At 35.5% G+C, this 13,832-nt stretch overlaps 1 protein-coding gene across 14 annotated transcripts in view; it reads left to right on the forward strand.

The window, feature by feature from the left end:
• HERC4 (HECT and RLD domain containing E3 ubiquitin protein ligase 4) overlaps window positions 1–13,832 on the forward strand; it is a 127,422-nt gene that overhangs the window by 17,540 nt on the left and 96,050 nt on the right. The gene's annotated exons all lie outside the window — the stretch shown is intronic.

Here is a 13,832-nt window from a genome sequence, read left to right on the forward strand (position 1 = left end):
AATAAATGCATTTGGCTGCAGCTTTCTACTCTTACTTTTGCATACATAATTATTTTAATACAAGTATGCCTAAATTTACTTGCTTAGTATATAAAAAGGCTGTTAATAAAAAATGGGACATTTGCTGCTTATATTGTGCTTGACTGTGGGAAAAATTTATACATTAAGAAAATCAAGGAAGACAAATAGACATTTCTGAGATTATAAAATGTGAAGATACAATGTGGAGCTTTAAAATGAGAAGATAAAATGTGGAGAACAAAAAAGGAACAGTTTAAATGGAGACCATTGTTAGCTGTCTCCAGCTCTCTACAACAGCTGAAATAGCCTCTCTTCCTTATTTATTGATGCTTCTTCAATTCACTTAGCTTTAAACCTTAGATTCACCTTAGAGTCAGCTTCCTAACCTGTAGCAACAGTGTTGACTCAGTTGCCAAAATCTTACTCTTAGTAACTTTATTGTGTCTTCATTGCATTTGCAAGTGGCTACATATGTTATCTTGAGCTAATTATCCTAAACCCTGGGGCCTGTAGTTTCCTCCTATCTCAATTAAAATTCTTTGCTTTAGTTTAGATCATGCTTTAGTTTACATCATTGCTAGTCTATGCAACGGAGAAGGCAGTGGCACCCCACTCCAGTACTCTTGCCTGGAAAATCCCATGGACGGAGGAGCCTGTTAGGTTGCAGTCCATGGGGTCGCTGAGAGTCGGACACGACTGAGCAACTTCACCTTCACTTTTCACTTTCTTGCATTGGAGAAGGAAATGGCAACCCACTCCAGTGTTCTTTGCCTGGAGAATCCCAGGGACGGGGGAGCCTGGTGGGCTACCGTCTATGGGGTCGCACAGAGTCGGACATGACTGAAGTGACTTAGCAGCAGCAGCAGTCTATGCAAGAACTGTGGCAGTAGCTTTCTACCTGATCTCCCCATTCCAATCCATCCATCTTTAATCTTTCTAAGGCATATTTCTGTTTCTGTCTGGAATATTGCCCAGATCAAGTGCCTTCTCCTACATCTCTCTGGTGTGTCGTATAAGAACTTAAGTCATATATTTTGCACAGTATCTAGTACAGTTCTCTGTCATTCAGTAAGTTAGTAAGTTGCATTGCTAACTTCATATTATGTAATTATTTGGGTAAGTCTTCTCTACCATGTCAGTTACTGCCGGTTAAACACCTTGTCTTACATATCTTTATCACAGAAGAAACACAAGGTGTTGAATGAATACGATGACCATTTTGTTGGATGTGCCATAGAAAGGGAGGAAAGTTACAGTTAAGACTCTTGTTTTGGTAAGTTTGTGGTCATCAGCTACTTTATAATGAAAAGTTTAAAGTTTATACCTGTTCTAAGAATGTACATGTTGGAAGTGGTAAGGTAAAGTCATTGTGGCTGTAAGGGGTAATGAGAATGAGGCTCCGAAGAAGTTGATTATGCTCACTGATTCTAGAGAGAGGAGGTCACTGCGTGCCACACAGAGCTGAGGAGGAAGATACCACGGTAATCAGGAGGCAGAAAAGAGCTCAGGGGAAATCGTAAGACCGTGGCCTTTATTGAGGTTTTCCAGGGAGAGGCAAACTGGACAGAATAAATAGTTAAGAATTGACTAATTTGATTAATTCTTCCAGGCTTTGTTCTGTAGGATAGGTTTCTTATTTCCTGGTACCTGGTTCTGGGATGATTTAAGGTAGGGGAAATTCTGGTTTGGTGTGTGAGAATTAGATAAGGATATAGTTGGTGGAATAATCTCTGGTTTGGTCAGTTTCTGTATGAAAGGCATTTTGGTAGGCAAGTTATCTTTAGGAATTGGCCAGTTCTGAGAGGGTTTAACTCTTTTGGTGTCTGTAAAACCCTCCCCCCACCTTTCCTATGTCATCAACAAGAATAAAGAAAGTAAGAAAATACAGTTAATTGTCTCTGAGGTGAATAAATTTGAAATATACAAGAAAGAATCTAAGAAAACACAGAACAAAAAAATCTGCCAGTATATATATATATTTTTTTAATTTTATTTTATTTTTAAACTTTACATAATTGTATTAGTTTTGCCAAATATCAAAATGAATCCATCACAGGTATACATGTGATCCCCATCCTGAACCCTCCTCCCTCCTCCCTCCCCATACCATCCCTCTGGGTCGTCCCAGTGCACTAGCCCCAAGCGTCCAGTATCATGCATTGAACCTGGACTGCCAGTATATTTTGAGAGTTCATTCTTGCTGGTCTTGTAAAGAGATTAAAACAGCTATTTGGTTGATATATTTATATTGGAGTCTTTTTTTTTTTTTTAATTGTAATCTTTGTATTTTAGTTTTGCTTCTTTCTGCTTCAAGGCAATTAATTTCAGCAGTTCCTAGCCATCCAGAAAGGAATCCTGAAGAAAAAATGTTGTGAAGCCCTAGTACTTTTACAGTTTTAAGTATATTTTGAAAGTAAGTTATTAAAACATAACCTTATTGTTTAAGTATTATAAGCAAAAGTACAGTTGTTCAATAGGGAAATGTTTATATCTTAGTGCCTTTGAAGTAGGGATGATGGTACACCTGCCTTATCATGTTATGAGGATTAAATGAGATTAAATAAAGTGCTTAGCACAGTGCCAGGCACATAATAGGTTCTCTGTGTATGTTAACTGTATACCTGTATGTAGATAAGAATGCATAAAAGGGGTATGGATTTGTAAACATATCCATTATAAAGAATTTTTTAATATAGTTACATCTCCATATGAATATTACTGTGTACTGTCAGTTAAGACATGTAAGTTACTGTATATTTTGATTTTATCAGAAAACTTACTAAAATGTTTTCATGATGATGAGTTGTACCATTCCAAATTCCTATTGATAATTATCAGTAATAATTTTAGAGAATAAGCATTTTCATTAAATATTTTACATTTAGGCTTTATTTTATTCTTAATTTTTCATATTTTATGATCATTATATGATTATATTAGTGATCCTTTAAAAAGTGTCAGTGAACAGTTTTACTTTAGGAGTAGGGAAATAACATGCCTTTAGTGAAGTAGCCATTTGGTAATTTGTTAGCTCTGTCACACAATTAGCAATATCATTATTTATTAAAGTAAAAAAAGCATTTTAAATTATTTATTGGTGTTATTCACTAATCCCAAGTAGTTAATGTCTTCATCTTTTAAAAAAATCACAATCATAAAATACATCAACTCACTTTCACTTGTTCAGTTAAACAGTTGAAGAACCATGAAAGAAAGAAAACCACTGGTAGATAATCAGTGTTGACAATTTAGTATTTCTTTACTCAGTCTTTTTTATTTTAAATATTTTTGATTTATCTGGCTGTGCTGAGTGTTGATGCTTGGGCTTTTCTCTAGTTGAGGTGAGCAGGGGGCTACTCTCTAGTTTTGGTGCACAGGCTTCTCATTGCGGTGGCTGTTCTTGTTACAGAGCATGGGCTCTAGAGTATTCTGGATTCAGTTGTTTTGACACGTGGGCTCAGTAGTTACAGCTCCTGGGCTCTGTAGCCACTTGCTCAGTTGCTGTGGCACACGGGCCCAGTTGTCCTTTGGCCCAAGTTGTCCTCTGGAATCTTCCCAGACCAGGGATTGAATCTTTGTCTCTTGCATTGGCAGGTGGATTCTTTACCACTGAGCCACCAGGGAAACCCTATTTTCACAGTCTTTTCTCTGCACGTATACTGGGCTGTGTGTGACATATTTTTATATACGAATGGAATTATGCATTACCTTTTAAATTTCATTGTATAGCATTTTGTGAACATTAAATTTCTAGAGATAGATATTAAGTGTGCTTTGCATTGCTTTAGTTGGAGTTTTGAGTTATTCAGGAGGGAAGGGGAAAATCTATATAGCAAATAGTGAAGCATGGTAGGCAGAGGCTTTTGAAACTTAAGCTCTAACTGAATTAAACATTTACTGAGTAATTGAAATGGAGGTTCTTAAAATTAGCTTTTTACCAAGTATATCCTTCTGACCTCCAGTTTTGTAATTGTTATTAATATGACTGTGCTTTTTGCTATTCATAACTATTGTTTTTTAGACCCTGATAACTTGAGCATTAAACATCAACCAGGATTTTTGTTCTGTGTATAAAACATTGACAGCTTTGCAAATTCAGTTGAATTCATTTTTTTTTTTAATTAAAAATATAGCGGATTCATTTCGATATTTGGCAAAACTAGTACAATATTGTAAAGTTTAAAAATAAAATAAAATTTAAAAAAAAAAGTAAAAAAAAAATATGTGTATACATAAGACTTCATTCAATTCATATACCATATTAAGAGTTGAGATTAACTGTGGCCTTTGGTCATGCTTAGTAATTGTACTTTTTATACCAGATAGTCCCTGATTTATAAATGAATTGTTTTTAAAAGCTAAATTTTTCTTTGCTCATGGAAATACTGCTGCATGTCATAAATAGGTTTTCAAACCAGTCTTTAAAACACATTATACCTAAGTATAATATTCTATCAATAATTATATTTTACCTTTGTAACATTTTCTATAAAAAAATTCATTGAAGTTTCACATTTGCATATTAGAATTTATTTCCACCCATTATCTACCCTGGCTTGTTTGGCTCTCTTGCTTTATTGGTTCCACAAAGCTCAGGACAAATTTTTGTGAGTAACATTTAACTTAACTATATATCACATTTTAAATATAATACTTTACTACTGTCTCTTAGGGAAGAAAATTTATCAGTCTGTGTTAGTTATTTCCCTAGTATTTTGATTTTGGGAAACAGAGGACAGTTGTCCTTATGGGGTTTGGGTCATTTATAATTTGGGGACTTCAGATATCTTAAAAAATTATTTTTTTCTAATTACTTTTTTTCTAATTCTTTTTTTCTAATACATTTCTATAAGTTTTTAGAAGTTACAGAAGTGTTTTAAAAAGTAGAAGCCACTTTTTCCCCTGAATCCTAAAACTGACTACTACTATTTTTTATATTTTCATAACTTTATACCTGTATTAAAATACATAGTCCTGTACACATTACATAAAATGCTGTGGTTTGCATTTTCATTTAATATGTTTTTATCTTTTCATGTTGTACTATATAGACATGTATTTTAATAGAAGCACCAGTTTCTGTTACATGGATATTCCATATTTATTTATGTACCTGTTACTGGAAATCACGTTATTTCCTGTTGTTTCCCAAAAGGAAAGTTTGGGGGTCAGAGGTCATGCATGTTTAGAATTGTAATACATATTGCCAACTTGCTCTCTCAAAGGCTTTTTTCCCCCTTGCACTTGTATTTAAAGATTGCTTAGAGAAGTGTCTTTTGCCAACTTTGAAAAATTGTTTGGCATGAAAATAATGTAATTTGAACTATTAATAGAAACTTTAAATTTCAAAATCAAGTTTATCTGTGATTGAATTATTTAGAATAAGTTGTTTATTTCTGTGGACCACTTTTAAAATACAGATGGTGCTACTTGGCTAACTTGACAGGAATGTTTTGAACCCAAAGATATTTAGGTAAGTGTATTTGTTTGGGCTGCGAAACAAAATATCACAACCTGGGTGGCTTAAGTAACAGAAATATATTAGCACAGTTCTGGAGGGTGGAAATTGAATATCAAGGTGTCAAGTAGGGTTGGTTCCACTTTTGTTAGGACACAAGTCAGATTAGGGGCCTACCCTGCTCCCATCAGACCTCATCTTAACCGATTACAGCCTTGATGACCACTTTCCCAAATAAGGTCACATTCTTGGATACTGTGGATTATGACTGTCAGCATATGAATTTTGGGGTAACCCAGTTTATCCCATAGCAAGATTTTGAAGTCTGTAGATGAAAGAGGATACAGAGTAACATGATAATGTATTTTCCTTTAAATAGCTGTTTTAGAATTTTGAATAAGATGCAACTTTAAAGAGAAGTTTGTTATGAATATGTTACTAATGGGTTTTCCATAGTATTACCTTTATAACCAAAACACAACTCATTTTTTACTTACTGTTTGCATGGTTTCAAGGTTCTCAGAGCATGCTATTGGTGATTATATCTTGAAAGTGAAAGTCGCTCAGTGGTGTCTGACTCTGTCCAGTATTCTCCAGGCCAGAATCCTGAAGTGGGTAGCGTTTTCCTTCTCCAGGGGATTTTACCAACCCAGGGATTGAACCCAGGTCTCCCTCATTGCAGGCAGATTCTTTACCAGCTGAGCCACAAGGGAAGCCCAAGAATACTGGAGTGGGTAGCCTATCCCTTCTCCAGCCGATATTCCCAACCCAGGATTCTTTACCAACTGAGCTATTGGGGAAGCTGCTGTTATCAGGTTAAAACCCATTTAGCAAAAGACTCTTAATAGACCATCTTGTATATCTTGTGATTGGTTGTCTAGGAAGAAGTGTTTATGTTATTAAATCAGAATGGATCACGGTTGGTCAATACTCATGGAGCTTTTCATGGTGATTCCTGGACATGCACATGCAGAGCTGCAAAATACAAGTAGCTTCCCAGCCGAGGTTCAACAAAGCAGTGCTTTGCCTTCCTGTTACAATATGTCCTTTTTGCAGTATATTTAGTGCCACATTTTTTGCATTTTTGTACCTTTTCTTGGGCAATTTTACTGTTTAAAATGGCCCCTGTGCATACTGCTCAGGTTTTGTCTAGTGTTCCTAGGCACAAGAAGCTTGGAAAAAATTCATTGAGGCATGAGTTTACAGTGTTTTGGCAGTGAATTCAGTGTTACTGGATTACAAATGTATATTAATTAAGATGTCTTTAAATGGAAACACAAAACAAGGTTATGAATGATTGATAAAGTGTTGTGATAAGAGACTTGGAGACTTGTAGCACCCTAATCTTATATTTTCCCTAGGGGCAGTGATTCAGTATTGACTAAATAAGTATTTGTGGTGACTTTATGAAACATAACTACTGTGAATAATAAGAATCTGTATTCCCAACTAGACCAAAGAAAATTACAAGTGGAACAGTGGTGGGATTTCTTATAAGGGTAGTGCAGTGGTGAAATAAACCATCATATTTAGCTTTTTTTTTTTTCATATATTGTGCAGAGTTTTAAATTATCTTTCAAGAAAATATGAAAGAAGTTTGGAGTCAGTTTTTGTCATTTTTTATTTTTCTCTTTTTGTACGTTTCATTAGCCACAGTTGAGAATGAAAAAAAATTTTTTTTTTTCTGTCCATAATGGCAAAGAGAAGAAAACTGACAGAGGAACATGTACATAATTACAGGACAGATCAGAAGGTAAATGTAGATACACCACTGTATGAATATGGTGAAATCGATCATATAAATGAACTCGTAAAAGAGTGAATTCTGGAGATGATATTCTACATGAATTTTCACAAACTCAGGAATTGATGAACATGTTTGTTAGATCCCAAAGGAAATAGGTTGTTCCTAGTTACTCAGATGGAAGGATTTTATCACGTAACGTTTTACAATAAGAACCTGAACCTTTTGCTAAAAGGATGTGCAACCATATTCTTTTCTTCTTTTATGATGTTTGTGCAGCAAAATGATGTACAAATGAAAACTGGCATAAGGTTAAACATTTTAATTTTTATAAATCTAAGAATGACAGTGTTTTGGATTTATGGCGCAAAGATGGCCTTTTTCTCTTTAATGGAATGATGCACCATCAGTTTTCAGAAATGCTGCATTTTAACAGGGCAAGTGTAAGAAGAACCAGAAGTAACAATGAGCTAGGACTTGTTAGATTTGTATGTGGAGTATATCTGCCTGACAGTATTTACCGGATGGATATGTTACTTCTCTTTAGTGCTTTATCTTTTTTGTTTTTGATCCTGTCTTTGAAAATATTTTTTTTCTGCTTTTCTCAAGACAGTCTCCTATTCTTTTAAGTTTTCTTTGCCTTTTTCTGCCTCCCCAAACTAAATGGTCCTTTTTTCTTTTCTTAAAGAGAAATATTGTGAACTATAAATACTGATATGAGCAGTGTTACGTTTCTTAAATTTTTCTGTGAACATTTTGAAGCATAAAGAAAAGTTGAAGGAATAGCACAGTGGCCAGCATTTTGCCATGTATTTTTATCTGTATGAATTCGTATTTTTAAAAAAAATACCTTATTTCTGAATTATAGTCAATTGTAATAACCCTGTGCTACTTTAAACCTTTCCCAGCAAGTTTAGCATCCTATGTTCATAATTCTAACATCTTCCTGTAGCTCCCATTTATCAAAGGAATAATAGTTTTTTTAATGGGCTTGACAGTTTTTTCTTTTGTTTTCTGTCCTCTTATATATCCTCCTTATATTTCCATACTCAGCCTAAATTAAAGTGAATATAATTCTCACTTTTTCCTCCCTTTTCTGTGGTCTTTGGCCTTGTTGAAAGGCAAATGTTTGCAATACCTTGGTGATTAAAACTTGAACCGAGTTAGCATGCTGCTGCTGCTGCTAAGTCGCTTCAGTCGTGTCCGACTCTGTGCGACCTCATAGACAGCAGCCCATCAGGCTCCCCCATCCCTGGGATTCTCCAGGCAAGAACACTGGAGTGGGTTGCCATTTCCTTCTCCAGTGCATGAAAGTGAAAAGTGAAAGTGAAGTCACTCAGTCGTGTCTGACTCTTAGCTACCCCATGGACTGTAGCCCACCAGGCTCCATAGAACCTAGTATATAATAAACACAACAAATGTTAACTGTTTAGGTTTGGTATGAGTTGTTTGTTTTTTTTTCTCATACAAGACATCAAGCCAGATTTTCTAGTGAATTTTTTGGTTTGTTTTGTTGGATTTATTTATTTCCCCTTTATTCTTGCTTATCATTGATTCTCTTTGCAGGCCATCTGGTTTCAAGCATTCAACCAGAATTTGTCCTGAATGTGAATGTCTCAGTTTAACATTGATCTGACTTTTCTAGGATACTGGGGAAAAATGGTTGAGCCTTTTAATTTTGATTGGCCATTTGGGAAGAAAAAGTAATTTTTAAAAATCGTGCACAGAACTTATCAGTTTGTATATTTGTTGTCTGAAAAGCCTGTGTTAAGTACTTTTCCCAAGGCATATAATAGTTATTTATACTCAAAATAGGTATCTTAGTAATTTGATGGGGCTCAAATTCTAAGAGAACCAAAGTTATTTATCTTGAGTTTTTAGTATGTAGAGAAATCTTAAAGAGCTCAGTTAAATTTTAGTGAAAACATTGGTTTTTATACATTGCTTTAATTATTTTCTTTAATGTTTAATTTTTAAAATTATTCAAATTTGAATAGAGAATATATTCATGTGGTTCAGAAATCAAAATCATATAAATACACATTGAGAAGCTTTGCTCTTATATTTGACCACCCTATTTCCCTCTGTATCCACATCCCCTGTAGCTATAATAAACATAGGTAAAGGTGACAGAAAATAACAAATCATGTATATTATTTCACATCTTGATTTTTTTCCTCCTTTGATAATATACCCTTGAGATCTTTCCACATCAGCTTGTAGCATTTCCTCTTTATTTTTCAGAGCGTAGAATCCCAATGTGTGGACAAAATTCTTTATTGATGGATATTTGGAATATTTCCAGTCTTTTGTTATTTTATACAGTACTGCAGATATATGTAAAAACACACATTCACACACATGCATATTTGTATATTTGTATGCTTCCCAGGTGGCGCTAGTGGTAAAAACAAAAACAAAAACCCGCCTGCCAATGTAGGAGACATGAGAGACTCATTTTTGATCCCTGGGTCAGGAAGATCCCCTGGAGGAGGACATGGCGATTCATTCCGGTTGAAGAATCTGTACCTTGCCTGGAGAGTTCCATGGACAGAGGAGCCTGGCAGGCTACAGTCCATGGGGTCACAAAGAGTCAGACACAACTGAAGCGACGCACACATGTACACTAGATTCTCCAGCTGGGGCCTATATAGACAAAGGACAGATCAACAAGGAGAAAAGCAAAATAAGTGTATTGCCTTGTGTTCGCATGCATTAGCACTCAGTAATGAGTAACTCAAAGGGATGGTGGCACATGGGCTTATATGGCATCTTAAAAGAACAATAAATAGAGAAGTAACAAGATGAAAACGGCTTTTTGAGTTTCTGGGTTGGCAATTTGGGGGAGGTAAATGTGTGGGGAAACTTAAGAAAGATAGGGCTATTGAGTAAAGTTTGTTACATAGTTTGTACTGTTGCTGTCTCAGCTGATAAGGGTCTAGAGCTGTCTCCAGTGATTAACTCCTATCCTTCCTGGTAGAGAGGAAAGGTAGGACACCTCTAAAGGTTTATGTCCTGCTTTTAGGCACATTGAAGGACAGCAGAGAGCTTTTCTTCTTAGTGGCCTTCAGTTCAAAATGATCCTTATGCCGAAATGGCGTATTTTGAGTTGGCATATTCTGCTGCCCTTTAGTACACAGACGTATCTGTAGGCTAGATCTGGATCAGATCAGATCAGTCGCTCAGTCGTGTCCGACTCTTTTCGACCCCATGAATCGCAGCACGCCAGGTCTCCCTGTCCATCACCAACTCCCGGAGTTCACTGAGACTCAACGTCCATCGAGTCAGTGATGCCATCCAGCCATCTCATCCTCTGGCGTCCCCTTCTCCTCCTGCCCCCAATCCCTCCCAGCATCAGAGTCTTTTCCAATGAGTCAACTCTTTGCATGAGGTGGCCAAAGTACTGGAGTTTCAGCTTTAGCATCATTCCTTCCAAAGAAATCCCAGGGCTGATCTCCTTCAGAATGGACTAGATCTGGAACCAAAAGGTAATTGTGTATGTTTTGTTAGGTTTTGACACTTTTTTTTTTTTATAAAGGTGGTTCTATTTTGTACTTCCACTATGAATATACAAGAGTGCATTTCCCCCCAACAGATTGTTATCTGACTTTTGAATTTTATGAGATGAAAAATGTTGTCTTGGTGAATGTGTGTTTTTATAAATAAGCTTTTTTAAAAAAAATTACTTTGTAAGAGCAGTTTTAAGTTCACAGCAAAACTGAGCAGTAAGTCCAGAGAGTTCCCAGGTACTCTATACTATACATATACAACCCTTCCCCCCCCGCCCCCCCTAACACACACACAGTATCCACAGCCTGTACCACAGGGGTACGTTTCTTAACCATTAGTGTACTACATTGACACATCATATCATCCACACTCATAGTTTACTGTAACATTGTCTGTGTTGTACATTTGATGGGTTTGACGACTGTATAATGAAATGAGCCCGCCAGGCTCCTCTGTCCATGGAATTCTCTAGGCAAGAATACCGGAGTGGGTTGCCATGCCCTCTTCCAGGGGATCTTCCTGACCCAGGGATTGAACCTGGGTCTCCTGCATTGCAGCCGGATTCTTTACCATCTAAACCACCAGGGAAGCTCACTTAGTATTGTACAGAATAGTAATAGTACCATACAGAATAGTTTCAGTACCCTAAAAATGCCCTCTGCTTTACCTGTTCGTCCCTTCCTCCCTTTAAACCCAAGCAGCCAGTAATGTTCTTACTGTCTCCAGAGTTTACCTTTTCCAAAATGTCATATGGAAGGAGCATACATTTTGTAGCCTTTTCAGATTGGCTTCTTTCACTTAGTAATATGCATTTACGTCTCCATGTGTTTTTATGGCTTGATAACTCATTTCTTTAGCACTGAAAAATATTCCACTGTCTGGATATACCACAGTTTATTCATTCACTTACTGAAGGACATTTTGGTTACTTCCAAGTTTTGGAAAGAATAAAGATGAAATAAACATCCATGTGCAGGGTTTTGTGTGGACATAAATTTTAAGCTCCTTTGGGTAAATGTGAAAGAGCACAATTGCTGGATCATGTAATGGTATGGTTTGTTTTGTGAGAAACTGCCAAACTGTTTTCCAGAGTATCTGTACCATTTACATGTCCATCATCAGTGAATGAGAGCTACTGTTGCTCTATATCCTCACCAGCATTTGGTATTGTCAGTGTTTTGGGTTTTGACCATTTTAATAGGCTGATAATGGTAGCTCATTTAAATTTGCAATTCTCTGTTGGTAGATAATTACTTGCCATCTTTATGTCTTCTTGGTGTGGTGTTATTTCAGGTCATTTGCACTATTTTTTAATTGGGTGGTTTTCTTATTGATGAGTTCTAAGAACATTTAATATATAGATCTATTTTGGGGGAAGGGTTGTCAGTCTTTTATAGGTGTGTCTTTTGCAGATAATTTCTCCAGTCAGTGGCTTGTCTTCTCATTCTTTTGATAAATGTAAACTTTTGTAATCAAATAGAGAAGTATACAAATTATACAGTTTATGGCTTTATGAATTTTCCAAGTTAGTGTATTGTTAACTTCTCAGCTTAGTTTGAATTTTCATTTCTCTCATCAATGAATTTGACATCTTTTCATAGGATTAAGAGCCGTTTCTGTTCTTTCTGTGTGGACAGTCAGTTCACATCTTTTGCCCATTTTTTCACTGAGCTTCTGCTCCCCCCTCCTCCTGTTTAGTCTTTAAATATTAGGGAGGTTATGTTTTTATTCGACATATCAACTACGTTTTCCCTCTTTTTTTTTTTTAAATCAGTTGTTTCAGTTTGCTTTTAGTTTGTTTTGCTATATTTGAAGAAGTAATTTGAATTTTCTCTAACAGATACGTGGCATCTCTTTCTCTTTCCTCACATACTTAACTTAGTGTCAGTGTCTTCCAAAATTCTTCATAGTATCTTTTAAAAGTATTTCATGTTCCCCTGGTGCCTTTTGTATATCTTTACCTTTGCCTTTAATAAGATCCTTACCCCACTTGTTTTTCTATAGACTGTAAACTCCTTGAGGACTAGAACTCTGTTTTATTTATCTTTCTCTAGTACTTAGAGCACAAGAAGTATACAGTAAATATTAATATTTGGCATGAATGATTGTGTCTTCTTTGTTTCTTGGATTTTTGGTGTCTTTGAGTTTATAGCAATTGATAACAAATTTAAGTGCCCTTCCTATATTGTTGAACCAACCAGTCTTACTCATCCTTCTTATCATCCTCTCATTTTTTGCTCTTTATTCCATCTCCTTTGAGGATTGTTCTGGAGAGACATTGATTCATTTCGGGGTCCTCTGTGAAAGATTAATAGATCTTTTGCATTTTACTTCTTTCTTCATAATTAAGATTTATGGGAGTGTTTTGATGTAAATAAATAACATACTTTTAAGTCCTTTTGTGTTTTTGGGAGAAGGGGCAGTATGTTATATATGTTATGTTTTGTTTTCGTATGTTTCTGCAATATGATTTTATAAAAACTTGTATATATATAAAATATACACAAAAAAGTGAGAGATTCATATAGTGAATTTCCATGTACTATTTATCAACTTCATGAATTATGAATTCATAGTATTGTAAGGTAAGTACTTAAAAAGACATATCATTAGAGTTATACAAATTCTTAAGGCTCTCTAAGGGCTGACTTCCCACCCCAAAATGCAGAATAAGTAATGCAGATGCAATTTGAATTTCTCTGTTACTTAGGGATTCAAACCTCTGTGATGTAATCTCTTATTATTGAACAGCTGTATTTGTACACTGAGCTAAAATTATGTTTCTGAGGAAGCTCTTATTGGTTCAGTTTTAGCAGCTCTGCAAAAAGACACTTTGAGTTTGTAGAAGACATAGCTTTATTATTAGGCTAAAAAAGGTTAATTTTTTTAAGAGGTTAATTTTTAATGATGTCTTTAAAAAAACTTGTATACTAGTAAAACACCTATAATGCGCATCTTAAAGAGACTAAGGAAGCAATTTCATTTTCTTTACTGGTTTGTCAATGGCTATTGACAGTCTTAAGAGGGCCAATATTTTAAATTAATTTCTGATTTAAAACTTGAACATATTTTAACCACATGTGGAGTTTTTATATCTTT

The sequence above is a fragment of the Bos grunniens genome, chromosome 28 (genome assembly GCF_055505025.1).
Source record: "Bos grunniens cultivar Pamir isolate PY7600 chromosome 28, Bosgru_T2T1.0, whole genome shotgun sequence".
Lineage (NCBI taxonomy): Eukaryota > Metazoa > Chordata > Mammalia > Artiodactyla > Bovidae > Bos > Bos grunniens.